This window comes from Trachypithecus francoisi, unplaced genomic scaffold, assembly GCF_009764315.1.
Source record: "Trachypithecus francoisi isolate TF-2019V2 unplaced genomic scaffold, Tfra_2.0 Lachesis_group1, whole genome shotgun sequence".
Taxonomy (NCBI): domain Eukaryota; kingdom Metazoa; phylum Chordata; class Mammalia; order Primates; family Cercopithecidae; genus Trachypithecus; species Trachypithecus francoisi.
In genome coordinates, this window is record NW_022681454.1 from 40,752,453 (window position 1) to 40,778,780 (window position 26,328).

Genomic DNA, 26,328 nt, shown 5'->3' on the forward strand with positions numbered 1-26,328 from the left:
CTCCTTCACTTTACAGTGAGCTTCATAAACTTACAGAGTCTGGTTTTGTTTCCGTACAGTGAAGAATCTAACCTTGGCTGAAGAGAGCCTCTGCCCTCAGCTTCTGGGAGGTAAACTCGAACACCTTGGAATGTTGTGCCTGGCCGGAGTGTTTCTGTTTGCCTAGGGGCCTTGGGTCACACTAGAGGGTCTAACAGGGTGATCTGGGGTGGGCGCTCGGCCCATGCAGTATCAGCTCCACCTCTGGAGGAGCTCCAGACTAAGATTAGCCCTGGGCCAGTTGTCTGTGCCTCCGGGGTGGAGCCTCAGTAAAAATCCTGGACACCAAGGCTTGGATGAACTTCTCTGGTTGACAATACTCTGTGCTACTGTCACACGGCAATGCCAGGGGAGTTATGCTGCCCAGGACGCTGTGGGGAGAGGACAACTGAAGGCTCAGAACTTCCCTGGACTCTGTCCTATGTGCGTCTTCCTTGGGCTGATTTTAATCAGAATCCTTTCCCTGTGACAAACCACAACCATGAGCATAATCACAGCATTCAGTGAGCTCTGTGAGTCCTTCCAGCACATTATCAAACCTGAGGCTGGTCTTGGTGACTGTTCTCTGACTTGGCAGTTTCCCGTTGTATTTTCAGCAGTAAGCACATTTCCTGACATACAGTAAGTGCTTAATACATCCACTATTGATTAAATTAAATGAGTTACTATTTTTTGAGAGATCTTTTTAAATGACCAGTAATCAGCATATAATACTTTAATGATTTAAATAACAAATTTCCATTTTGCAAATGCCTATTTACCAGTTAAGGTCCAGATCAAACAAATGCCATCTTTCCCATGAGGCCTTTCCCTACTTCCTGAGGGATCGTCATCCTTGCCTTTGTGTTCTCTGGCCCACTGCTTTGCTTTCAAAGCATTAAGTAGTAATAAAACATATTTCTGACCAGCTGGGCAATACAGCGAGACCCACATCTCTACAAAAAATTTTAAACATTAGGCCAGGTGGCTCACACCTGTAATCACAGCATTTTGGGAGGCCAAGGTGGACGGATCACTTGAGGCCAGGAGTTCAAGACCAGTCTGGCAAACATGGTGGAACCCTGTCTCTACTAAAAATACAAAAATTAGCTGGGCATGGTGGCATGTACCTGTAATCCCAGTTGCTCAGGAGGCTGAGGCAGGAGAATTACTTGAACCTGGGAGGCAGAGGTTGCAGTGAGCAGAGATCACACCACTGCAGTCTGGCCTGGGTGACAGAACGAGACTTTGTCTCAAAAAAAAAAAAAAATTTTTTTTTAAACATTAGCCAGGTATGGTGGCTTGCACCTGTTGTCCTAGCTGCCTGGGAGGCTGAGGCAGAAGGATTGCTAGGAGTTTGAGACTGCAGAGAGCTATGATCTTGCCACTGTACTCCAGCCTGTATTACAGAGCGAGATACTATCTCTAAAATAAATGAATGAATAAATAAAAATAAAATATCTGTTTTTGTGAAGGATATCTATGTTAGATAAACTCTGAATCCCTACTAACCGGGCATGGGGCTTGCACAGATCAGGCACACAAACAGTGTTTACGGAATAAAGGCAGTTTTTTAAAAACAGGTCTGGTTCATAGAAAGATACGTTCAATTATGTGTGAAATTCTGGTACATATTACAGCTCATTCCCTGATAAACATGGTAGCTGTTACTGTAGTAACTATTATGAAGATGTTCTATTGTTTTCTATTTTTTCTTTCTAAAAATAAAAATCTTCATCAGAATTATGATACACTTTAAAAAGCTAGATATGCTTTAAATAAAAATATGGAAACTGATCACCCAACTTTTAAAAGGCATCTGACTTCCTAATTAGAATGAAATATCACAGTTTATTTACAAAATACAGAAAGAAAAAAAATCCAACAAACCTAACCACTCATCTTTCTCTCATAGAAACCTAATTGAAAATTCAACTAGCATACCAATAATCTATGATGTCTCCAAGTAGCATAGAAAAATCAATTTTACTTCCTTCAGACCTGCATTTAAACTAGATAATAACTGATAGAACGTGCAACAGCCATAATCCAATTTCAATTTGTTTGATTAGATAAGTACAAACATTAAACAAGAAAGTCACAGGATTGTCATGACACTGTTCATGCTGTTAACTCATTATAGAACAAAGCACTGTCATTTGCTCCTAGAGAACATGCTACTAAAATCTATAGACATGAATTTGAACTATCTTCAAGTAACATCCACAAAGATCCTTATATTGCCTCAGCCAAAGATAAAAGCAGCTCTGAACTTGGAAGCTATTTCAAAATCTCCTGAATTGAGGATAAGGGAATCCCTGAAGGATTCCTTAAATATTTGAGACTATTTTAACATCCATTTGTATGACACTTGCATAATCAGAGAATATCAAAGCAGCACCCAAGTTAGTGGTCTCAAACTATAACGTGCATCCTAACACTTAAAATAACAGTGCCACAGTTTTGGCCGGGCGCCGTGGCTCACACCTATAATCCCAGAACTTTGGGAGGCCGAGCCGGGTGGATCACGAGGTCAGGAGTTCAAGACCAGCCTGGTTAAGATGGTGAAACCCCGTCTCTACTAAAACTACAAAAATTAGCCAGGCACAGTGGCAGGCACCTGCAATCCCAGCTACTCAGGAGGCTGAGGCAGGAGAATCGCTTGAACCCAGGTGGCCGAAGTTGCAGTGAGCCGAGATCGCACAACTGCACTCCAGCCTGGACAACAGAGTGAGACTCCATCTCAAAAAAAAAAAAAAAAAAAAAAAAAGACAATGCCACAGTCTCACCTAGAGGGTGTGACTCAGTAGGTCTCAGACTCCCCGCTTTTTTTCACATAAGTACTGTTCCTTCTGACCGAAATGATTTGGAGGCAGGTGTTTGGTGGGCTGTACATTGAGGATTCAAAGCTGTTTCTAGAGAAGGGGCCTGGTACTTTGTGTCAGTGGGGAAAGTCAGATGACAGATAAAGACACTGGAGAATGGTGTGCTGCAGCTCTTCCTGTGTCCCGCTCTGCACTCTGAGCTCCTTGAAGGCAGCAACCATGCTTTACTTGTTTGAGTATCTTTTGTGCCCAGTTCAGCACTGAGCACTTAATAAATGAAGTGCATTCGGGGCAAAGTGGCATGCATCTATACTCACACCTATGTGGACAGCAGAAGCATTCACCACGGGTACATTTCTGACGGTAACATCACAACAAGGTTATCAACAGAGCAGGCGGGATGTTTTGGCAGGACCTTGAGGTAGATCAATGCCTTTCAAACTTCAGTGTGCAAATGTATTGTCTGAGGACTTGTTAAATGCAGGTTCTGATTCAGTGGGTCTGGGTAGGGCCCTGTCATCCTAAAAACTACACCCCAGGTGATGCCCAAGTTCTTATTCCGAGGCTCCACTTTGAATAGCAAGAATCCAGACGTGAATCATCCAAACCATGATCACAGGCACAAATGAGCAGCAAAAAAGATCTTCAAAGAGCTTGGACAGTGAAAGCCAGGGAGGCCAGGTGCGGTGGCTCACACCTGTAATCCCAGCACTTTGGGAGTCTGAGGTGGACAGATCATTTGAGGTCAGGAGTTCGAGGCCAGCCTGGCCAACATCGTGAAACCCCGTTTCTATGAAAAATGCAAAGATTAGCTGGGCATGGTGGTGCACGCCAGTAATCCCAGCTACTCGGAAGGCTGAGGCATGAGAATTCACTTGTACCTGAGAGGCAGAGGTTGCAGTGAGCCAAGATCACACCACTGTACTCCAGCCTGGTGACACAGGGAGACTCTGTCTCAAAAAAAAAAAAAAAAAAAAGAAAAAAGAAAAAAGAAAAAAAAAGGCCAGGCACAGTGGCTCATGCCTGTTTATCCCAGCATTTTGGGAGGCCAAGGCAGGTGGATTACGAGGTCAGGAGATCGAGACCATCCCAGCTAACACAGTGAAACCCCACCTCTACTAAAAATACAAAAAATTAGCTGGGCGTGGTGGTGGGCACCTGTAGTCCCAGCTACTCAGGAGGCTGAGGCAGGAGAATGACACGAACCCAGGAGGCAGAGCTTGCAGTGAGCGGAGATTGGGCCACTGCACTCCAGCCTGGGTGACAGAGCAAGACTCCATCTCAAAAAAAAAAAAAAAAAAAAGAAAGAAAAAAAAGAAAAGAAAGTCAGGGAGTTGTGGACTAATGGTAATATTCCCAACTTATTTTAAAGCACTCTGTAGGCCAGGTGCAGTGGCTCACGCCTGTAATCCCAGCACTTTAGGAGGCTGAGGCAGGCGGATCAGGGGGTCAAGAGACGGAGACCATCCCGGCCAACATAACAAAATCCCATCTCTATTAAAAATACAAAAATTAGCTGGGCGTGGTGGCACTGAGTAATCTCAGCTACTTAGGAGGCTGAGGCAGGAGAACTGCTTGAACCCGGAAGGCAGAGGTTGGAGTGAGCTGAGATTGAGCCACTGCATTCCAGCCTGGTGACACAGTAAGACTCCATCTCAATAAAAAGAAAGAAAGAAAAAAAAAAGCACTGTGTGTTGCTCCTGGAGGAATCTGTAACGTGTATTTGTAAAAGAAAGCCCCCAATGCCCCACAAGACTTATCAGTCACAGCAGAAGCTCAGCTTGCACTCACATAAGGATGTACCCTTTATCTAAAAGACCTCCAGGGTTGCCACAGTATCTCTTTAACTCAACTCTAACAAAAATTTTGAAAAAAAGGAAAAGAAATTCACCTGCTCAATGGCCTGGAGTCTTCCTGTTCTGCCCTGTAAAATGCAAAGGCTATTTATAATAAATGTGTATAACAAGAATCTTTGTTAAGTAGAAGAGATTCCCAAGCCCTAGACAGGCAGCATAGCTCATTCTCTTCATGTAATATTCAGCAGAAAAAACCTGTCACTACTCCAAAGACTGTGGGCCATTCCCTGGCCTTCGCTGTACCATAAAGAGATTTGACTTATCTTCCCACCACCCACCACCCACCACCCACCACATCTCTTCTTCCTAACTGCCGCAGGGGGTAGCAAGGGTGAGCATAAATTGTTATCCTCCGTGGTTCAAAATCCTAAGGGAACCAGCATAACATTCAATTCTCTCTCTTTTTTTTTTTTTTTTTTTGAGACAGGGTCTCACTCTGTCACCCAGGCTGGAGTGCAATAGCGAAATCTTGGATCACTGCAACCTCTGCCTCCCGGGTTCAAGCAATGCTCCCACCTCAGCCTCCCGAGTAGCTGGGATTACAGGCATGTGCCACCATGTCTAGCTAATTTTTGTATTTTTAATAGGGATGGGTTTCACCATGTTGGTCAGGCTGGTCTCGAACTCCTGACCTCAAGTGATCTGTCCACTTTGGTCTCCCAAAGCGCTGGGATTACAGGTGTGAGCCACCATGTTCGGTCCTTTCAATTCTTAAAATGTTCAACCATCTCCCCACTCAACTCCCTGGCTTGCTCTCCCCGGAAGGCAGAATTGCAAGGAAGGACCGGGATACTGCACATATAGGGACACAGAGTCACGGAGGGCCAAGGACAAAGCTGGCTGTCTGGCAAGTTCCATGATTATAATTTGAGAAAATCATGTTTGTGTTTCTGCATCAGAAACTCAAGCTGAAACTGATACTAAACCCATGGCTGGGAAGGTGGGGTTAGGAGAGTAAGACAGTAGGGGCTAGGGAGTGAAGCCAAGAGAAGCTCTTTAAAAATAAATAATAATTTTCCCTCACTGCCAGCCCACCAATGATCTGATTTCTGTCCCTGCAGTTTAGCCTTTTCCAGAATGTCATATAAAGGGGGTCCTGTAATACCTAGCTTTCTGAACCTTGCTTCCTTCACTTAGCGTAATTGTTGAGTGTATCAACAGTTCATTCCTTTTTATTGCTGAGAATTCTTTTGCATGGATGTACAAGAGTTTGTGTATCGTTCTACTAGTTGATAGGTATTTTACTGTTTCCAGTTTTGGCAACTATGAATAAAGCCAATAATAAGAAAACAAACAACACAGTTTTTAAAATGGGCAATAACATTTGAACAGATACGTCACCAAAGACAAATGTTTTTCACAAGCACATGAAACATGCTCAACATCGGTTTGGAAAATGCAGATTAAAACCACAGTGAGTTACCACTTCACACATTTTAGAATGCTAAAATAACCACCACCACCACCCTCAAACAAACAAACCAAAAAATCCTGGCAATGCCAACTGCTGGTGAGGATGCAGAGCAACCGGAACTTTCTTACTTTGCTGTTGGAAATGCAAAATGGCACAGCTCCTCACAAAGTGGGCTGGCAGTTTCTCATAAACTTAAGCGTGCTGTCACCCTACAACCCAGTGATCCCACTCTTACGTATTTACCCAAGACAAGTGAACACTTCTATTCACACAAAAACCTGTATGTGAATGATTATAGCGGCTTTATTCATGGTTCATGATTAACTTCCCTTTTAAGATGGATGGGCAACTGTCTCTTGATGGGTTTATCTCAGTTTTCCATGTTGACAGACCTGGACACCATCAGTCGTCTTAAACATTCATTAGGAGATTACAAAATAGAACCACTTTACTTTCTTGGTCGTCACAAAACTCCATGCTCAGGAGCTTACTGTTGAGGCTAAATCCCAGAGGACGGTTTAAGCGGGAGCTTACCCGATGATCACTACTTCCAGTGCCAAGAAGCATAAAAACAAACAAGCTGCTATTTTCACCCTCAACTGTTCTGAATCTTGCCTCCCTCCTCCTCCTCAGTTTGCTTTTCCTATCCCACCTATGTGTCCTCATCCCCTAAAGAGATATCAGCTACATTAGAAGGCCACAGAAACTGAGGCTGATATAATTTTGATCCTTCAGTGTTGAGTTTAAATAAAAACATCATGTATGGTTGCTGTTATTTGTTTTATCTTCACATTCAATTGGAAGTTCCTAATTTGAAGGGTAGTGTCCTTTTATTATTTCATTTTATTTTTGAGACAGAGTCTTGCTCTGTCACCCAGGATGGAGTGTAGTGGTGCGATCTCCACTCACTGAAACCTCCGCCTCCATGGTTCAAGCGATTCACCTGTCTCAGCCTCCCAAGTAGCTGGGATTATGGGTGTGTGCCACCACGCCTGGCTAATTTTTTGAATTTTTAGTAGAGATGGGGTTTCACTGTGTTGGTCAGGCTGGTCTCGAACTCCTGACCTCAACTGATCTGCCTGCCTCAGCCTCCCAAAGTGCTGGGATTAGAGGCATGGGCCACCACGCCCAGCCAACAGTGTCCTTTTAGATCAGTTTTAGTGTATCACCATTCTGTACCTGTTTTGATAAATAAAAGCTTTATTGGAACACAGCCATGCACATTCATTTATATCTTGTCTGTGGGTGCTCTTGCCTAACATGGCAGAGACAGCATGACCTACAAAGCCTATTTACTGTCTGGTCTTTTGCAGAAAAAGTCCACTGACTTCTCTAGCAGAATGGCCTTTTAGTCATTCTATTAATATAAACGATGAGTATACTATTTGTTAGCTTTGTATAGCTACTAACATCTGAGCAGCATTTTCTATCTTCAGAGCATTTGTTATATCTACCATGTCACTATAGCACCCCATTAGCCCTATTAGCTATTATTATTACCAACCTCCTTTTTGTAAACAAAATAGGCTCAGAGGGAATGAGTGAACTCAATTATAAGAGGTGAAGCCAAAATCTGTACCTGTCTCATTCTCCAAATCGTCTGCTCTTGTCACAAATAAATTGATACATCACACACAGCAAACTGATCATTTAGCAGGTGAGTGAAGATCAACTTGAATTTTCATCTGCCTAAATGCTCCATTGAGCTCACTCAATTAAAGTTCCACACAAAGTTCACATATGGGGCTCCTGTTCTCTGAGATGAAGTCCCCATGTACCCTCATTCCTGGGACTTAGGGACTGCTTAGCCTACAAAAAACTTCTCTTGTGTACAATCTGTATTCCTTCCATATATATTAGTTAATTATATTGATCAATTACCAGGGAGCTGATCTAGGTTTTGTAGGACCTAAAGTTTAGACAATTTCTGGGGCCTTTTTTTTTTTTTTTTTTTTTAAGAATACAAAAATATCTTCCTTTTGCAAAACTATTTTACAAAAACCATGTGATCTAACTGCTAGCCCTCCTCCTAGGGTCTTGAAAGGGGCTCTACATTTTCAGCCTTCTGAGTAGTTAGGTCTACAGGTACACCGTGCCTGGCTTTTTTTTTTTTTTTTTAGAGATGGGGTCTTGCTATGCTGCCCAGGCTGGTCTCAAAATCCTGGCCTCAAGCAATCCTCCCACGTCACTCTTCCAAAGTGTTGGCATTACAGGGTGAGCCACCACACCCAGCTGATTTTTAAAGTATGGTCCACAGATAGAATTAGTGTCACTTGGGAACTCAGTAGAAATGCAAATTCTCAGGCTCCACCCTACACCTACTGAATTAATCAGAACCACTGAGGCTGGGGCAGAGCCAGCTTTGTTTGAAAAAGACCCACAGTGGATTCTGACATGTACTTGAATTTGAGCATCACTGCTTTACTGGACCACAGATTCTGCTTTCTTCACTCATGTACAAAATTTTTTGAGGAAAAGAGGGGAAACTGCATCACTGAAGTAAGCTGTATAATTTTTCTTTAGGAACACAACAATCCAGTGACCAATCTGAACCATAAGCAATCTCAGTTTCAGAATTTCAGAAATCCATGACATGTGAGATGTGTCAGGATTAACCAGAAGTAAAGGCTGGCAAGTCAGCATCTACTTTGATGGCTTCTGATTGCACTGATGATAAATTAACAGGACTCATGACTTATTAATTGAATGGAAAATATATATTTAAAGACTCCTGATACAGTCAGAAGACTAAATCAGTAATTCCAAAGTCTGAATCATCTTAGAAGTCAAAGAACTTTCCACAAAGGAGCTAAATTACTTACCTCAAGCAAAATTCCTTTTTATTTAAAGAGTTGAGATTGGACCAAATTGGTCCTTTTAACCACCAAAGAGCCATTTTATTATTTTTGCCACCAAGGACCTCTTATTTTCATCTTTTTTCTTTCGCATCAATGGTTGTGTGTCAACTTTGTAACAAGGTTTGTGGAAGGCACATTTCGGACATGCACATGAAAGGCCAATCACCATGCTTATGAACTATTAAAGGATCAATAATATTTATTTCTTGTACATGTGTTACCTTGATTTGTCCCCACACCACCTTTCTTTTTTTTTTTTTTTCTTTGAGACAGAGTCTTGCTCTGTCACCCAGGCTGGAGCGCAGTGGCACGATCTCGGCTCACTGCAACCTTCACTTCCCGGGTTCAAGTGATTCTCCTGCCTCAGACTCCTGAGTAGCTGGGATTACAGGTACCTGCCTATAAACAGAAGAATAAAGTAGAAGGAATCAGTGTAGCCAATTTTAAAGCTGCATATATAGCTATAATAATCAACAGTGTGTGGTAATGGCAAGTAATCCTAGCCCTAGGACTAAAATGGGCTGGGCACAGTGGCCCACACCTGTAATCCCAGCACTTTGGGATGCTGAGGTAGGAGGGTCACTTGAGGCCAGGAGTTTGAGACTAGTCTGGGCAACACAGCAAGACCCTATCAATATGATTTTCTTCTTTTTTTTTTTTTTGAGACAGAGTCTCGCTCTGTCGCCCAGGCTGGAGTGCAGTGGCCGGATCTCAGCTCACTGCAAGCTCCGCCTCCCGGGTTTACGGCATTCTTCTACCTCAGCCTCCCGAGTAGCTGGGACTACAGGCGCCCGCCACCATGCCCAGCTAGTTTTTCATATTTTTTAGTAGAGACGGGGTTTCACTGTGTTAGCCAGGATGGTCTCGATCTCCTGACCTCGTGATCCGCCCATCTCGGCCTCCCAAAGTGCTGGGATTACAGGCTTGAGCCACCGCGCCCGGCCGATTTTCTTTTTTTAATTAGCTGGGTGAAGTGGCACATGCCTGTAATCCCAGCTACTCTGGAGGCTGAGGTGGGAAGATCACTGAAGCCCGGGAGATCCAGGCTGCAGTGAGCTGTGATCTTGCCACTGTACTCCAGCCTGGGTTGAGACCCTGTCTCCAAAGAAAAAAAAGAAAAAGAAAAAGATGTCTAAAGGGACTACTCTATAAACAAAGTGGGCCAGAATTTTAGATTCCGAAGGCAGAGAAGGAATATACGTGAAACGAAAAAAATTCCAAGAAAAAAAGGCTTGATATTTCTTGGTTTAGATCTTTGTATTAATTTCCTTGCCAATTATACAACTGCTTACTTTTCTTAACAGGCTTATTACCTAGGAAGGCTTATGGCATTTATTACTAAATACCTAGTATTTAGTAAATATTCTATATAGTCCTGTAGAAACAAGAAAATATGAGGTCGAAGTGGGCCCCAGTCACCCCACCCTGCTTGTGGGTGTCTCCTGAAATGAACAGAGTGTGAATGAATATGCACTACATTTCACCACCTTCAAGTTTAAGTGGAAGAGAGAAAAAACATTCAAGTGTCTAAAAACTTAGGTACCAAACCACGTTATACATCATTTTGGGGGAAGACATCATTCTCTGGCAATAAACTGCTGACACATGAAATGAAATAATCCTTCTAGGAAAGAACGATTAATTATTTAATAAACGTTGTCTGTTGTTAACTTCACTGAGAAAAATAAACAGGAGGAAGTGCTCCAGGAATCTCAACAAGCAGCATCCTCTGCCTCCAGCCCACTGTGCCCGCTGCTGCCAGTGCAGATGAGGGAGGGCAGAGTGAGAGGCAGCGCAGAGGGAGGGACAATATTCTCTCCTGAGTGCCCACCAGGGGACAGGGGCCCGTGCCAAGCCCTCTGCCATTTAATATCTTATGACCAAGCTGCATGAAGGTTCCAAAGTTTCCATCTCTACACAAGATGGCCCTGGGGCACAGTGTGTAACTGGCTCAGGGTCACCCAGCTAACAGAGGCAGATCAGGAAGCCAACCAGTGTGCCTGACTCCAAAGGCCCTTTCATTTAAGATGCCATATAATTGGTACCACCTAGAGGAGAGACAGCTGGGTGAGGAAGATGGAGGAGCAAGCTGGGTAGCAGAAGGGGCTCCCACTGCCCTGACTGTAGAAGGCTGAAAAAATATCCCAAAGAAATCAGGTCCTAATCCCTGGAACCTGCAAATGTTACCTTATATAGATTATATACACACACACACACATACTTTTTTTTTTTTTTTTGGAGACCAAGTCTCACTCTCACCCAGGCTGGAGTGCAGTGGCACGATCCCAGCTCACTGCAACCTCTGCCTCCTGGATTCAAGTGATTCTCCTGCCTCAGCCTCCCAAGTAGCTGGGATTACAGGTGCGTGTCACCACGCCCAGCTAATTTTGTATGTTTAGTAGAGAGCCGAGGTTTCACCATGTTAGCCAGGCTGGTCTTGAATTCCCCACCTCTGGTGATCTACCCACGTCAGCCTCCCAAAGTGCTGGGATTACAAGTGTGAGCCACCGCACCCAGCCATATATATATATATATATGTGTGTGTGTGTGTATATGTATATATATATATGTATGTGTGTATATATATGTATATATATATATTTTTTTAATGGCTGGGCATGGTAGTGGCTCATACCTGTAATCCCGGCACTCTGGGAGGCCCAGGTGGGCAGACAAACTGAGGTAGGGAGTTCAAGACCAGCCTGGCCAACATGGTGAAACCCTGTCTCTACTAAAAATACAAAAATTAACTGGGTATGGTGGCTCTTGCCTGTAGTCCCAGCTACTCAGGAGTCTGAGGCGGGAAGATTGCCACTTGAACCCAAGAGGTGAAGGCTGTAGTGAGCCAAGACTGCACCACTGCCCTCTAGCCTGGGCAACAGAGTGAGACTCTGTCTCAAAAAAAAAAAAAAAAAAAAGGGGGTGCGGGGTGAGGGAGTCTTCACAGATGTGATTAAGCTAAGGATTTTGACATGAGGATATTATCCTGGATTACCTGAGTGGGTCCTAAATCCAGTCTTAAGTGTCCTTCTAAGAGAGAGGCAGCAAGATTACATATTTGGCAGAGGAGAAAGTGATGTAGCCACAGCTAAAGAATGCTGGCAACCACCACAAGCTGGAGGAGGCACAGAACAGATTCTTCCCTAGAGCCTCCAGAGGGAGTGCAGCTCTGCTAACACCTTGATTTCAGCCCAGGAAAACTGATGTGGAGGCCTGGCACGGTGGCTCAAGCCTAAAATCCCAGCACTTTGGGAAGCCAAGATGGGAGGATCGCTTGAACCTAGGGGTTCAAGACCAGCCCGGGCAACATGGCGAAATCCTATCTCTACAAAACATTTTTTTAAAATAAAAAACATTAGCCAAACATGGTGGTGCGCATCTGTAGTCCCAGCTACTGAGAAGGCTGAGGAGGGAGGATCCCTTGAGCCCAGGAGGTCAAGGCTGCAGTGAGCTATGATTGCGCCACTGTTCTCCAGCATGGGTGACAAAGCAAAACCCTGTCTCTCACAGAGAAAAACAACAGAAGACTGATATTGAACTTCTGGGCTTCCAGACTGTGAAAGAATAAATTTCTGTTATTTTAAGTCAGTAAATCTGTGGTCATTTGTAGCTACAGCAAACAAATACACTGACCTGCTAAGTACAAGCTGGCAGTTATTGCTTGCTATGTAGTACACCCCAGCTCTGCTGGGCCCCAAGTACCAAGAGATAAACCCCCATTCTGCTCAGGCACTCTCAACTCCTTTTCTTTTCCTTTCTTTTTTTTTCTTTTTCTTTTTTTTTTCAAGACAGAGTCTAGCTCTGTTGCCCAGGCTGGAGTGTATTGGTGCCATCTTGGCACACTGCAGCCTCTGCCTCCCAGGTTTAAGGGATTCTCCTGCCTCAGCCTCCTGAGTCGCTGGGATTACAGGCGCAGGTCACCACACCAGGCTACTTTTTGTATTTTTAATAGAGACGGGGTTTCGCCACGTTGGCCAGGCTGGTCTCGAACTACAGGCTGGCCTCAAGTGATCCGCCCACCTCGGCCTCCCAAAGTGCTGGGATTACAGGCATGAGCCACTGTACCTGGCCTCAACTCCTTTTCTGAAGTTTCCTCTACCTTCCCTCATGTGGACCTCCACACCAGATAACTGCAGTGTCCGCATTAACAGCTAAAAGGAGTAGGAAACACTGACTCATTAATTTAGAATTCATGGTTTCGGACACAGTTCAGCCACATTTTTGTATAAAACTGAGCAAGTCGTGTAGAAGTTCTAGGTCTCAGTTTCCTCATCTGTAAAAGGGACACGATGCTACACGCTATAGTCCTGAAAGGACTAATGGAGATAATATGCAGAGACTTTCAGTAAACCAGAAAACATTGTTTCAAAACATGCACAGTTCTGACTATTCTCCCCTTCAGATAATCAAAAGTATTTTTAAGCATCTAATATAAGTATAACACTCACGTTGAACCACACACAAGGAAGTATAAGACATTGCACTGGCCGTCAAGGAATTCATAGTCTAACCAAGGAGACACACACATCTGTGACATTAGTGACAACCCGAGGTTGAAGAGATCTAGTACCATGAAGATATGCATGACTGCAGAGGTGAAAGACAGCACAGGGCACGGTGTGCTGTGAAGATTCACTCCCATTTGTAGGGGTGGCGTATATTTCCCCACTCCTTGAAGTGAGGCGCAGTTACACATCTTGCTTTGGCCAGTGAAATGTGAGCAAAAGTACCAAGCATCATTTCCAGCAGAAATGTTCAGAGTCAGCGCATCTTTTCCTTCTGCCACCATTGTTGCCAATACTCTAGTCTAGATAGTGACTGTATCATCAGCTTTAGACAGAGAATGAGGACAATGACCCAGGAAGCCATGTCTTCAGCCAACCTACCATGGACATTTAGCAGGAAGAGTTGTTATAAGCCACTGAGATTTTTGGTTGTTATTACAGTCTAACCTAGCCTGTGCTGAAGGACATGAATGGTGATAGAAAGACTAACAGAACAGGTGGGACCTGCAGTAAGTCCTAAGGACAGGGATGTCACATAATACTGGCATAGGGCTTGACAGTCATGTTAGAAAGTTCTTCATGGGACTCACGGGCCCATGTTATTACCTGTCTCTTCCTCTTAGTACATCCCATGAGGGCAAGAACCATGGTGTTCTCATTCATGGCTACATCCTTGGTGCCAAGCATAGTGGCAGACACATGCTAGGGACTTAATACATGAGTGTCCAACAAATCCCCAGAAAGCTAGATGGGATCAATAGAGGAACAAAGAGGGAGAAAAGGAATTCCATGGCTTGACATCTCAAGTTAGGAATGAGGAAGATGTGGCCTTGGAGATGAAGAAAGCCAACTTTACAGATCACTGTAAGATACACAGGAAGAAATTTGGTTAAATTATAACGATAAAGGTTTAAAAAAAAATGGGGCTGGGTGCAGTGGTTCATGCCTGTAATCCCAGCACTTTGGGAGGATCCACCTGGGTGGATCACCTCAGGTCAGGAGTTCAAGACCAGCCTGGCTAACATGGTGAATCCCCGTCTCTACTACAAATACAAAAAATCAGCCGAGCGTGGTGTTGCATGCCTGTGATCCCAGATACTCAGGAGGTTGAGGCAGGAAAACTGCTTGAACACAGGAGGCGGAGGTTGCAGTGAGCTGAGATCGTGCCACTGTACTCCAGCCTGGGCAACTGAGTAAGATTCCACCTCAAAAAAAAAAAAAAAAAAAAAAACAAAAAGATAGTATCCTATATGGATGATGAGAGCCATTTTCTATCCTCCTGCCCTGGTTAGCATACTTCTGTGGTATAATCTGCTCTACCAGTTCTGGGGCCCAAGAGAATGATTAACAATGTTATGATTAGAAGTGACCCAAGATTTGACCACTTAAGATACGTATCTTCTCTTTTTTTTAAGAAGCACTCTAATTTGTACAGTGTAGACATATTTAAACCTTATCTTTTATTTTTAAAAAATTTCCCTCTTTATTTTCAACCCTTGACTTAGTGAATTTAATAAATAGTATCAGGTTTTATCTTTCTTAATAAATAACTTCTACACCTTCTCTTACATCAGTGAAGAAGACAAAGCAAGCTCAAAGCTGTAGAGAGATGAATCAGGACATTTCCTTTAGGTAAGAAGGGGCTGAGCCAACTGAATTTGTTGGGGGAAATATATTAAGAAATTTCACAGCATCCATTAGTTATAATGCTTTCAGCAATTGCTGCTAATCTTCACAATGGGATTCCTGGTGGGATTCGTTGCCAAACTTGTTTGGCAGCAAGTACCTCTAGGGCTGAGGTGGTTCTATGACATGATGATTCTCTGATTAATGCGGAAGGCCACAAGTGTCATTTGGATAGGTCAATAAGTATTAATTAGCTGCAGAGATAAATTTCTAACATTGTGTTCTTTTAGCTGCTTAGGGATTTTACAGAAGGAAAAAAATCCTCAAAATACTCCTGTTTTAGAATGCATAGCATTTCCCAACTATTGAATAATAGAGAAGTCAGAGAAAAGATCTGTATTTTAAACACTCATTGGTCAATGGGGCATTACAATTGAACTCCGTTTATTTATCAAAATTTATATCCCATTTCCTTCCCAAAAGAATTAAGTGGCTTACAATAAAAGGCACACACAGCCTATCATATTTTAAATTTAGAAAAGTAAAATTTAAAGCCAAATATAAGGAAGAGAAAGTAATTCTATAAATTAGGCAAAATATTAGTTGGAACCACATTCAACCATTTCTGATTCACAAAAACAGCAATGCTATATGATTCTATCTGATTTAATTACTGCAACTGAGGGCTTAATTTAACTTGAAACTTCGTAGCAAAAAGGGAAACATGATAAACTATACAATTTTCCCTGTTAACCAAATTCTTACAAGCAAATCCTTTGACAAACAATATTTTCTAGATACTGAAATCTAAAAGAAATCTGCATTTCAGGTTTTTATCCAAGGGCAACTTAACAATACAAAGAACGTCTTCGGTGATGATATTACCAAAGAAGGAGAGATTTCCATCATGGGATCATCACTTACTACTGCACTGAATGCAATGGAAGTGCTGTTCGTAAGAACACAACACTTTTCAGGGAAGGCACAGGAGGCAGGGGCAGGGCTAAGTAAATGAAAGTCTCAAAATCTAGCTTCGTTATCCTGTGCCCAGATAACAATGTTATCATTCAGAATCCCTAGAACCATGTTTTCTGACCTGGTGGGTCCCAGAAGTGCTGGGCCTCTGAAGGTTCACTGATAACGAAGCCAATAATATGTCTTCTGCTTATCTAGTGTTGACTGCAGGACAGCTCAGAGCCTTTAGCAGCTGAGGTTTTAGGGGCTTTCTCTGAGAGCAGGACATTGTCTACAGTGTTTCCCAAAATGATGTGAGTGTGGAATTTCTTCTTCTTTAAACACCAGTTACTAAGCTGGTAGAGTGCTCAGCTCAAAAACTTCTTAGAAAACTTGGCCAAGATCAGTGTTATTCAAACTATGACCAACCAGTGGTCACAAACGGCATTTTAAAAGTTAAAAGAGTAGCAAAGAAAAAAAAATCAAAGGGCAGGGCACACAGTGCAAATGAGAACTGTTGTGTGACATTCTTGTTAGCTAAGTATGTGAAGGCACAGTCTGGTGCAGCTGGGTAAGTGCTTGGCTCAGCTGTGCTGCCTGGGATGGGGACAGGCAGGGGTGAGACCTGCCATGTCACACCGTGGGGTTTGGCTCCATCTTGAGCAGCAGGGAACATGTCATGTCTTTTTACCCATCAGAAAAATCACTTGGGTTGCAGATTGTCAAGGACACGGAGACAGATGGGAGCTAAAGATTGGGGTGGAGGAACAGGTATAAGAAGTAGTTAAGAAAAATTAACCAACACTTGGAAATAAGACAAAAGGAGGACTGTGTCTTTCAATGTCACAGTAGAGCAATACTTAACAGACCCTCCTAAGGATTACTTACTTCACTAGGGCAGTGCTGTCCAACAGAAATACAATGCAAGCCACATTGAGTAATTTAAAATTTTCTAGTAGCCACATTAAACAATTGGAAAATGGAAGTGAAATTAATTTTAATATTTTATTTAAGCTAGTATGTCCAAAACACTATCATTTCAATGTGTAATCAATATGAAACTGTTATGAGACATTTTATGTCTTTTTAATACAATGTTTGTGAATTCTGGCATGTATTTTACACTTTACAGCACATTTCAATTCAGACCAGCTAGATTTCAAGTGCTCAAGGCCATCACCGATGTGAACAGCCCAGCTCTAGGGAGTTGTATTTTTATCTAACTTTGCTGGTTAGTGATTAGGGCTCAGACTCTGGGAGAGTAGTTGTTAATTTGTAGAACATTAATATGTTACAAGTAATTTTTGCAACTTTCTGCTAAGAAAAAAAAAAAAAAGATAACCCCAAAAGTGAGGATTTCATTGCCAGTAGGACATTAATCAGCTTTGTATCCACCTTAGTCATCTATTCTAGTATTTTCTCTTTGCCTCTAGCTGCTGTTATGATTTGTGTTATGCCTTTGGTTTCAACCGTTTTAGTAGGCTGTGTCTAGGCAGCAGTATGTGTGTGTTTGTGTATGTGTGTGATTCTTCCTGGCTTGAGGGTTTTTGAAACCTTTCCAAATTCTTGAAAGCACATGTGCTTCCTGGTGGCTTGGTTATCAGGTTTAGAAGATTCTCAGCCTTCCTTAGCTTCCTTTGAACTGGTGTTGGTAGCCGGCTCATGAGTTAAATAAATCTTTGGCATGCACTCACTGCATATTTTAAAACTTTTATTTTAAGCAACCTTATTGAGTATAATTGATACACAATAAACTGCATATATTTAAAATATCCAATTTGATAAGTTTTGACATATATATATGTACCTGTGAAACTACTACCACCATCAACATAATGAGTTTATCTGTAACTCTCAAAGATGCTTCCTGCCTCGTTATAATCCCTGCCTTCTGTCCTTCCCCAGGTAATCACTGAACTGCCTTCTGTCACTACAAATTAGTTTACCTTGCATTTCTAGAATTTTACATAAATGCAATCACACACTACCTTTTTTTCTGATCTGGCTTCTTTCACTGAGCACAATTATTGTGAGATTCACCATGCTGCTGTGTATACCATTGTCCCTCAGTGTCCTCAGGGAATTGGTTCCAGGACCTCCAAGGATGCTCAAGCCTCTTATATAAAATGGCACAGTATTTGCATATAACATATGCACATCTTCCTGTATACTTTAAATAATCTCTAGATTACTTATAATACCTAATACAATGCAAAACTATGTAAATAATTGTTATACTGTATTGTTTTTAAAAACTTGTATTATTTTTCATTGTGTATTTTTTTTCCAAATAGTTCCCATCTGCAGTTGGTTGAATGTGTCAATGTAGAAAATCTGCAGATATAGAGGGCCGACTGTATCATCAGCTGGTTCCTTTTCACTGCTGTATGGATATCTGTTGTACGATACACCACAGTTTGTTTATCTATTTACCTGCTGATGGATATTTGAATCATTACCCACTGTCGATATGATTGCCTGTTTTTAACTCTGACCTAGGTATTAAGGAGGTAGACCCCTTAGGACTGACCACCACTGTGGGTGGGGAGGACCCACAGGAGCGGGGTCAGGGGCTCCCACACTGCTGACCTGTATGGCTGACTAGATGGCAGAGCCATTAACCACAGTGGCTCAGCGTAAGTCCAGTGGATGAACACGTGCTGAAATGGGTGAATGTATGAATGGAGAACACAGGAGAATGAATACAAAGAACAGCTTTGAAAATGGGGTCAGGAGCGTGGATGTTCCAAGATAATACTCTCCATCTTGGCCAATGTGGAGTATAACAGATTTGCCTTGGCATCCCGGCAGGCAGCTGTTACCCATCGGGGGAGAGCAAAGGCGGCCTAGCCTAGGTTAGCCAAGGTTGGGCCACACCCCTATAACCTTGTGGCATGTGGTTAGGAAAGAGGCTTCTCTCAAAAGACAACTCAATTCTTTGGAGCTCAGATGCTGCTTATGGACTCAGGGATGACATGTGCCCTCTCATCCTTGTTCCCATCCTCATTCCAGGTCTGTATAAAGGTAGGTCATGTAGGGGTGTAGGGCTGAGGGCCAGGGTGAGAGGGGATCAGATACTTTCAATCTGAACTAAATCTCTATTTCACAGATTTGGTAATCAAAGAAGGGTCAATTCTTTGAAAAATGGCATTAATACCTTCATCGGTGCTATATATAAAATTCCTGCAAACTCATCCTGCTGTGCCCTGTTTAGTTCACCTGCTGGGACAGACCTGGTTTTAGGACCACACAGGAACATTTGATTCTGCTGGGCTGAAGATTGAGACTTGCAGTTTTCTGGTGTTGTTTCCAACAAATTCACATTTAGGAGCTCTCCTTTAGGGAAGAGGCAAGAAGGATTTAGGCATCAGAGAGGTAGGAGCCACATGTCAGGAACTATTGTCCAGTGGCAAAGTGACTCTTAATTCTATCATGACCTGCCACACCCCGGGCAGGGCAGCTCAGGGTTCAGGGCATGAGGCTCATGAGCCCTGCCTGAAGATGGCTCTCCAGTGGGCAGGGTGCTTGGTGCAGAGAAAAAGTAGCTGTTGAAAACGCAGCTGGAATGTTTTCCTAAAGGGGCGGACTCAGCAAGACAGGGTGGGTGGCTAAGCACTAGAGAAGCCATCAGGCTGGACTCGGTGGCTCACGTCTGTAATCCCAGCACTTTGGGAGGCTGAGGAAGGCAGATCACTTGAGGGTAGGAGTTCGAGACCAGCCTGGCCAACGTGGCGAAACTCTGTCTCTACTAAAAATACAAAAATTAGCTGGGTGTGGTGGCACACATCTGTAATTCCAGCTACTCAGGAGGCTGAGGCATGAGAATCACTTGAACCTGGGAGGTGGAGGTGAGACGAGATCTTGCCACTGCACTCCACCCTGGATGACAGAGTGAGACTCTATTCCAAACAAAACAAAAAAGCAAAATAAAAGAGAAGCAATCAGAAGCTTATCTAACGCACTGCCCGCAGAGAGAAAGGCGCCTGCGTCTGCTTGGCTTTGTCGTCCTCATCACATTACCTGTCTGTTTGCCATGTCAGCATCCGTCTTCATCCACTGTGTTCCTGCCATCCCTCCTGTACGGATCTCCCTCAGAGACTGTACCTGTGCCCCCTACGTCATCCTGTCCCGCCTCAGGACTTTCAAATGTTTCTTCCTCTTTGGAGTGTTTCTCGTATAAAAGTTCTGACTGAATGAGAACATTTTCTGGGTTTTATTTTTCTGACTCTCCCCTCCCCTATCACACTCCTCTAGATGAGTGAATGGTGTCAGAGCAGACAGAATGAGTCTGTCACTCACTCTGTGTTCCTTTATTTATAGCCTCGATCATTCTTCCTGGGTTTGGAGAGGTTTATTCTTTCCATTTTAAGTTGACTCTGACTCCATTCGTTTTCTTTGGCCCCACTTGGGATCTGGTGTTTCCGTCCTCTGGCTGCCATGACCGAGCCTGCATGATTCTGTTCCCAAGACCTTTTCACTCTTGGAAATTGGGCTCTTGCTTAAGGACTCTGGATTCAATTTCCTAATTCTTGTCTTTGATTTCCTTTCCTGTCTTCCCTTTTCAAACAAGCACGTCCCTAGGCCACTCTTTGGGGAATAGCCTAGAAGAACAGAATTCCCAGTTGAAGTTACAACAAAGAAACATGGGACCCAGTGCCTGAGCCCAAAGTATGTGTGCTGCTCCAAGGGACTGCAGGGAACATAACTCGACTGCCTTCTTATCTTCAGAGAGAGGCCAGTGAACAGGAGGAGACTAGAACGTGGGTCCCAGAGGGAAACTGGTGCAGCCTCATGTGGACTCACATATGATAGCAGCAGGAACCCTTGGCTCCCAAGTGACCAAGACTTTTTCAGTCCACCCAAAGGCTAGCTGAAAATTCATGACAGGGTAATTCTCCTACATTCTTACTTTTCTCTATCAAAAAATAACTCCTCCGAACACAAGCCATTCCAAGGCTTGAGTTCACAGCTCTGATACGTAAACACCAATTCTGACTTCATAAGAGGGTTAGAAAATACAAAGCCATTTTGAGGGGCTCTAAACAACAATTTTAGCCTTCGAAGGGCGGCATCAAATAGCTCTAGGGAACTCTATGAAGAGTCACCAACTCATTAGCCGAGACTCACTATGAACTAATTAGAGATAATTTCTAGATATTAAAAGTAAAAGAGAATAATACTAAGCTCTCATGTTAAATTTCTCCTTATTTTTAATAATACATTATGGTTGACCCAGGACAATATATTTTTTTCTTTTCTTTTCTTTTCTTTTTTTTTTTTTTGAGATGGAGTCTCACTCTGCAGCCCAGGCTGGAGTGCAATGGCGGGATCTCAGCTCACTGCAACCGCTGCCTCCTGGGTTCAAGTGATTCTCCTGCCTCAGCCTCCCAAGTAGCTGGAATTACAGGCATGCGCTAACACACCCAGCTGATTTTTGTATTTTTAGTAGAGATAGGGTTTTGCCATGTTGGCCAGGCTGGTCTCAAATTCCTGACCTCAGGTGATCTGCCTGCCTCAGCCTCCCAAAGTGCTAGGATTATAGGCATAAGCCACCGCACCCAACAGACCCAGGACAGTATTTTGAGGAAATATTACTATGTTAATAAAAAGAGTGCCATTGGCAATGATGGCACTTGTGATCCTTGCATGAAAGCACCTCCATATTTCAGCTACCACAGAGATGATCTCCACTGCAGGTGGAGAGAGTGGGACACAGAGTTCCCCAGCATCAGCAGCATCAGTGCAAGGGAAGAGGCACGATTACATTGCAAATGGTGAGATTCCTACTCCAGTATTCCTTCTCTTGACCTTCTCTAGCTCTCAAAAACTTGACATAATTATACACAATGAGACTCCTTGAGCCCCACCTGATGTTCTCAAATTCTTCTTCCCCAGTGACGAACTGTGCTGCACTAAGTTCATAGTCACTGGACTCCTCAGGAAACCAAAAATCATCAGGATGATGACATTTGAGTAAAAATATTCCAGGTGACAACTCGTGTATGAAAAGTAGTAACTGCACCTTCCTTTGCAACAACACAAGGCTTTTAGCAATTCTTCAAGCACCTAACCACGCACTGAACATCTGCGTAAGTTCTGGGTTATCATGGTTACGAATTCCTCTGTTCTCAAAGACACTCATCCATGTTTACATGGGTTGTTAGGCTATTTCTTTACTCAAATGACTCTTCTTTTCCTGGGATGCTCCAAGTATTCAAAGAAGATCATGGCACTTTGAGTATGGACACAGAGAATCAAACACGGTGGATCTCCCTCGCTCTGCATCCAGAAAGGCCCATCCTTTGTCTGGCTCAGGACTCAGGGGAAGTGCCAGATGGAAGTTGTTCAGAGATCATCATCAGATTTTTCTGCTCTGTCTTGACACAACAGCCTCAAGCCCCCATACTTCACTGGCTGTTACTGAAACATGTTCACAAGAAATCTTGAACTATGCTTTGAGCCAGAGTTACCAAAATGGATGATGTATTTTTCAGGAGAAACTATCGTCTTCATATATTCATGAACAGGGACAGTACCGCCATGAACGATCTGTCTGAAAATGCCCTCCCACTTTCCTCTAAGGGAAACTGTTCTTGGACAATCACTTACAATGTCTTTCCTTAAAGGTTATTCTGTGCTGAAAGTATTGCAAGCATCCCATCAAGATTAATGGAAGGCAGGGCAGCCACTTTTAAAGAGATAAAATAGAACCACAGTGTAAGTCAGCAAAATGGTCAAGTAAATCGTGATGCCTTTGCTTATCATGGAGCTGCATTAAAGAGAAATTAACTTTAGAGGTCAAGACCATACTGCAGTGTAGGGAGAGAATTATTGCTCCTCCCTGAAGACTTTTCTCCCTGAGGCAAGACAGCATATACCATAGATTAAACTTTCATCAGCAGATCTTGGAATTCCATCAATCTTTCATTACTGTCTGGCTCAGAGAATCCCCTACCAGATGTCATCAGGAAACTCTACTTCTTCCAAACTGAGACCCCACCTAATCACTCCTAGGGAAAAAAAAAAAAAACAATGACCAAGAAGAAACAGAGATAACTTTCGGATTAGCTCAAAAATAAGAGAGACCCATTATTCCTTTTCTCTCTCTTTTTTTCTTTTCTTTTCTTTTTTTTCTTTTTTTGGATACAGACTCTCACTCTGTCACCAAGGCTGGAGTGCAGCGTTGTGATCTTGGCTCACTGCAACCTCTGCCTCTCAGGTTCAGGCGATTCTCCTGCCTCAGCCTCCCAAGTAGCTGAGATTCCAGGTGTGCACTATCACACCTGGCTAATTTTTGTATTTTTAGTAGAGATGGGGTTTCACCATGTTGGCCAGGCTGTTCTCTAACTCCTGGCCTCAAGTGATCCACCTGCCTTGGCCTCCCAAAGTGCTGGGATTACAGGTATGAGCCACTGCACCTAGCTGAGACCCATTTCTAAATCACTGTCACCTAAAACACTGCCCTTTATCATGGACAGTTTCTACTAATTTAGAAGGGAAGCCTCCTTGGCACAGGGGCTGCGGTGTCACCTGCAGTGTGGTGTAGTTAAACAGAAAGAGCCACACTGGCTTGCTCAGAAAAGCTTTCCTGACTGCCCTCCATATGGCGGACAGGCTCTCTGCACTGTGTGAGTGGCTGTCCCTTTTATTCAGTGCTAATTTAATCTTAAAGGTCAACCAGGGAGGGGACAGGCAGGACCAGGCAGGAGACAGGAACCACACCACTCATTCGAACAGAGAATAGCACAAAGAATTTTAACTAGTAACTACAATGGCAAAAGGGGATCCTGAGAAAGCTCCCATGGAGGCTGCAACTGCAAGAGGGGGGCTCTGACCTGCAGGGTTGAGGGAAGAGAGGAGAGAGGTTGTAATCATTAAAACACAGAAGCGACACGGAAGAATCTCCTGGAGAAAAACCTCTGACTGCAGAGGAAGAGGCATTGTTGGTTGCTGGTGCTGCCCCCAGGCTTGAAGGAGGGACCCCTGGGCCAGGACCCAGACCTAAAAAGAGGGCTTGACTGCTGATTGTGGCTGGAATCTCTGAAGAAGGCGTGTGATGAAGCCAGTCCTGCATTTCTGTGAAGTTGGAAAAACTGCAAACTGGGTTCAGAACCGATGCAACTGGGATAAAGATGTGTTTCTAGGATGGTGCTCAGAGAAACAGGAAGCAAAGGAGGGAGGAAGTTCCTCCTTCCTCCTCCACCTGGCAGTTCTCCTTGGAGTGCTGCACAGTCGTCAGTCTAACAGGTAGCAGACGAGAGAAGCAGGAGTGTGGTTTGCAGAGTCCCAGCCCCAGCATCACAAAGCTGAGTGGGGAAGTGTGGGTTTGGAGCTGAGGGGACAGCTGCTTAATGACACTAGAACAGGAAGCAACAGGCCGTGGGAGTGAGAAACTTGAGGCGATTGGTTTTCACGCTGAGTCAGAACATTAGCTGTTAAACTTCTTTGGTGGTTGAATTTTAACTTGGCAAATGTCTGTGCAACTGGAGACTCTAGTTGCCAGAATCCTTTGCAGCTGAATGTAGCCAGTGGGGTGTGAATGGAATGTGACTGTACCTGAGGTGTGCAAGTTCCAGGCGTCTTCAACTTGGAGACAAGTCACTTGGCCTGGTCAGGCGAGGACGACAATTGAGGGATGGCAGAGCAACAATCTGGAAGGAGCCTGAGCCCCTGAGTGGCACAGAGCTGTTCTGCCAGGTGGCGGTGCCCACTGCAGCTGTGGCATGAGAACTAACTTCTGGCACTGAAGCCAGTGGACTGCAGAGTACTTGTGGCAGCAGCCTGGCCGACACCCTATTATAATACACAGAAGGCCAAGGCGGGAGGATCACTTGAGCCCAAGGAGTTCAAGGCTGTAGTGAGCTACGATCACATCACTGCACTCTAGCTTGGGTAACAGTACAAGATCTCATTCCTTAAAAAAAAAAAAAAAAAAGGCCAGGTACGGTGGCTCACACCAGTAATCCCAGCATTTTGGGAGGCCGAGGTGGGTGGATTACCTGAGGTCAGGAGCTTGAGACCAGCCTGACCAACACGGCGAAACCCCACCTCCACTAAAAATACAAAAAATAGCCGGGCATGGTGGCATGTGCCTGTTATCCCAGCTACTTGGGAAGCTGAGGAAGGAGAATCACTTGAACCTGGGAGGTTGAGGTTGCAGTGAGCCGAGATCATGCTACTGCACTCCAGCCTGGGCAACAAGAGTGAAACTCCATCTGAAAAAAAAGAAAAACTTACTCAAGTTTAGCTCTAAGGAACAGTAGCAAGGCTGAGCAGTGCTTTCAGGTACCCCCAAATGCTGCTAGTAGAAGACACAGTTAGGAAAGGAAATAGAGACTGCCAAAAAAATGGGCCTTTTCCGCAACGACTTTCTATATACAGCAGCTACAAAGATCGCCTCATTCCATTCTGAGTATGTTATTACTCAAATGTTCTTTCTGTGAAGAGTTGGGTTGTGCTGAGTTCCCATACCTGGGTCCCCCATTCTTTTTCTTTTTTTTTTTTTTTTTTTTTTTTTTTGAGGCGGAGTCTCGCTCTGTCGCCCGGACTGGAGTGCAGTGGCCAGATCTCAGCTCACTGCAAGCTCCGCCTCCCGGGTTTACGCCATTCTCCTGCCTCAGCCTCCCGAGTAGCTGGGACTACAGGCGCCCGCCACCTCGCCCGGCTAGTTTTTGTATTTTTAGTAGAGACGGGGTTTCACCGTGTTAGCCAGGATGGTCTTGATCTCCTGACCTCGTGATCCGCCCATCTCGGCCTCCCAAAGTGCTGGGATTACAGGCTTGAGCCACCGCGCCCGGCCTCTTTTTCTTAATGCTTTGAAAATGTGGAAACTATTCTCAGCTCAGGGACCCACAACAACGGTCCTCAGGTACATGGTGTGTCCCCTTTGCTTTCCACTCACTCATGTGGTCTTATCTCCTCAATGAAGAAGCCAGACTGTAAGGACAGGGACCATGTCATGGCCTTCTGTGTCCTGCTGCTGACTAGCATAGTATGTAGGACATAGACCCAGCCTCTCCTCCCCTGCCAACCCTGGGACATTTAGACCATTCACCATCTTTTGTCAAGATTAATAGAGTAGCTTCCCATTTGGGCTGGCAAAAATACCTGGGGTGTGTTTTTCGCTTTGCCACCAACTACATGGGTCATCTAAGGTAAACACGCTCTTCTGTCTTCAGTTTCCTAACCTCTAAAATAAAGAGACTGAAAGACACTGATACTAAAGTACCTTTTAAATCTAAAAACCTATGAGTCAAAGTTTTGCATATTCTA

General features: G+C 43.8%; 1 protein-coding gene and 1 non-coding gene across 7 annotated transcripts in view; both read right to left on the reverse strand.

Annotated features, from left to right (window-relative positions):
• The window catches only part of APBB2 (amyloid beta precursor protein binding family B member 2), a 423,550-nt gene that overhangs the window by 49,266 nt on the left and 347,956 nt on the right, over nucleotides 1–26,328 (reverse strand). The window lies entirely within an intron of this gene.
• Nucleotides 9,060–9,161, reverse strand: LOC117086558. Its single transcript, XR_004438451.1, has one exon. It is a non-coding gene; the product is annotated as a small nucleolar RNA U13 (small nucleolar RNA).